The sequence below is a fragment of the Bactrocera latifrons genome, unplaced genomic scaffold (assembly GCF_001853355.1).
Source record: "Bactrocera latifrons isolate USDA-ARS-PBARC rearing strain unplaced genomic scaffold, ASM185335v1 scaffold_412, whole genome shotgun sequence".
NCBI lineage: Eukaryota > Metazoa > Arthropoda > Insecta > Diptera > Tephritidae > Bactrocera > Bactrocera latifrons.
The window spans coordinates 209,980-212,932 of record NW_017537060.1 but is presented as its reverse complement, the minus strand read 5'-3'; the positions used below and the strand labels follow the sequence as shown (position 1 = coordinate 212,932).

At 41.6% G+C, this 2,953-nt stretch overlaps 1 long non-coding RNA gene and 1 pseudogene across 1 annotated transcript; one reads left to right on the top strand and one right to left on the bottom strand.

Moving 5' to 3' along the window:
• The first annotated feature begins 223 nt into the window (after positions 1-223).
• LOC108972654 lies at positions 224-585 on the top strand. The gene is made up of 2 exons (XR_001993652.1): positions 224-315; positions 375-585. It is a non-coding gene; the product is annotated as an uncharacterized LOC108972654 (long non-coding RNA).
• Positions 586-970: 385 nt separating this feature from the next.
• LOC108972655 lies at positions 971-1,891 on the bottom strand (annotated as a pseudogene).
• Positions 1,892-2,953: the final 1,062 nt, after the last annotated feature.

Here is a 2,953-nt window from a genome sequence, read left to right as displayed (position 1 = left end):
CTGCAATGGGTGCTCTCTTGGCTTTGCAAATTTCGGTAAAGGATTTTTGCATTTTGTGTCATCGTGCAATCTTGCAAGAGTAAGAGAATACCGCTTTTAATAGTTRTCAGTGAAAACTCATCGAAAACACACATTGTCGGTCCGAAAGACTTAGATTCCACAACATACAAATGTGTTTTCAAAATGTTTTCAATGTCGGTCCGAACATAGTATTAGACGATATATGAAAACATCAATTGGAAATTGAGTTTGAATAGAACACATATATTATAATCCATATTACTGTTGTTGCTGAAATAAAGCAAGATTGATAAGGTAAGATGTATAAATATATTTGAAATATGTAGAAGATTTTAATAAGTTTGTGTTTACAGAAGAATGCCGAAATATTGTGTATTTGCGGGAGTTGAAGCCTTTTATAAAATCCATAATCTATATTGGTGGCTTAGGAATCTTTATTAATTACTAAATTGTTTTGTACAATTTTTTTTTTTGTATAACTTTTATTTAATTTTTAATGTAAATTTTTAAATATACTTATTGTATAATATTTGAATAAAACACGAGGAACTGCAATTGATGTGACCTATCGTCACAACTTTATTTTTAGCACTGATCCAAATCTGCAAAGAGCGGCAATTATATGCCTGCTTGTGCAGTAGGCACATGTTGAAAAATGCAATGATAATAACTGCACATCAATAGGTAATACGCTTTGTGTAGGTGCGAAAAGATGCGCTTATACTTAATATGTAGATATGTTTGTAAACTAATTAGGATTTCGGGAATAGAGCATATGCTAGCGGTGTGCATATATACAGTAGGCAGCAGTCAGCGTCGCTAACATATGTATGTACATGCTAGGCAGTCAATAGATGAATGCAAAGAACAAAAGAAAGAAGAAATAACACTACAATCAGGCGATATTTATCCCATAGGCGTAGCGTAGCCTTAGATGGGGGATTATAGCCTATACGATATTTCAATCTCGAACATGCTCCCCGGCTGAACCCTCGCGGTTCAGAATTTCTTCGTGTATTCCGGTTAGTCTTACCACCTTTTGTACARGACGTTGACAGTGGCGTTTGACGTACATGCCTTCATTCTCAAACCGGTCTCCATTGTATTCTATCGTAATGACGCGGACAAGACCATCGCTGCCAGGATGGGTGTCCGTGATACGCCCCATGTGCCAAGAGGCGTGAGGCAATTTCTTGTTTCTAATAAGTACGACATCTCCTATTTGGAGGTTTGGTTCAAGCCTCATCCACTTGCTACGGGCCTGAAGTGAATTCAGATACTCATTTTGCCAGCGTTTCCAAAATTGTTCGAACATTACTTGCAAGCGCTGCCAATAATGGAGGCGGTTGTACGGTATATCTGGTWATGGTRGCTCAGGACGGCAATTGATTGGTCGGCCAATGATGAAATCACCTGTCGTTAAGGCCAGTCCTCCTTCGGGGTCATCATGTAAGGCTACAATTGGTCGGGAATTTAGACAAGCTTCAATCCTTGTCAATAGCGTTGAAAGCTCATGATATCGCAATAACTGTTGGCCCATAATGCGAAGTAAATGCTTCTTGGCCAAGCGGACCGCTGCTTCCCAGATGCCGCCATGATGTGGCGCAGCGGGGGTAATGAACTTCCATTGAGTGTATGAGGTTACCCATTCCTTTACATCTTCACGCATTTGTCTGGGTGCCGTTGTCGCTGAAGAGCTTGGCACAAATACTGCGGCGACTAATAAATCGGTCGTAAACGTCTATGAAGGATCTTGTACTCAAATCCTCAGCAAGTTCTATATGGACTGCTCGTGAGGCCATACAGACGAATATAGCAGCATATGTCTTAGATGTTGTAGTTGACTTTCTGTTACCAATGCGGACATGAAACGGACCACAATAATCTAGGCCGCTGTTTGAAAGAACTGGTGCCGCAAGTACCCGTTCACGGGGTAACGAAGCCATTTGTTGATTCGTTGATGTCTCCGACACACGCTACATTTCCATATGTACGCCTTTACTTGCGAGCGCGCGTGAATGATCCAAAATCGTCGTCGTAGGTATTGTAACATTTGCTGGATACCACCATGAAGACATCGTCTATGGGAATCGGCAATTAATAAGTTAGCAAATGATACCCTGGGAATAATCATTGGATGTCATTGTTCGTTAGATATTTCTGCATTCCGGAGACGCCCACCGACTCGCAAAATGCCTTCAGGATCCACATATGGATTTAAGGCTAACAGGTGGTTTCGACTGTCTAACCTGGAATTTGATTTCAGAGCATTAATTTCTCGTCTATATGCCTTACCTTGAGCTTGTTTAACAGTTAGAAGCAGAGCCCATTCGTATTCTTCGGCTGTCACAATATTTGACCTCTGACCYTTGTAACGTGGTAGAAACCGTCTTAATCGTGCTGTTGTATTGAGGACACGACTAAGTATGCTAAATTTCTCAACGAGTGGAATTCGGTGACCATTGGAAAAAGTCATAAGACATTGGTGATGATCCTGGCGAATGGTTATAAGAGTAGGAAACGGTTGAAATTATAGAGTCTGTGCCTGGAGTTGCTTTTCCGTTAGTTCCGGCACAACAGGATCGTTTTCGATGCATATATAACAARAMGGTGGACCTGTCCACCATAGCGGATGATGCAGAAGGCCTGCAGGCGTAATTCCTCGACTTGCACAATCGGCCGGATTGTACTCGGAGCGAATGTGTCGCCAACATTCTACCTTGGTGTGGGCCTGGATGTATGCAACTCGATTACCAACGAACTGTTTCAAAACTGAAGGTTGTTTATGAATCCAATGTAAAACAATAGTTGAATCACTCCAGAGTGTGTAAGGGACGTCGTCTAAACGGAGCGCCCTTTGCACATGACGTAGAGTGACTACCAGTAGGTGCGCAGCACAAAGTTCCAAGCGTGGTATAGTAGTCTCTTTCAC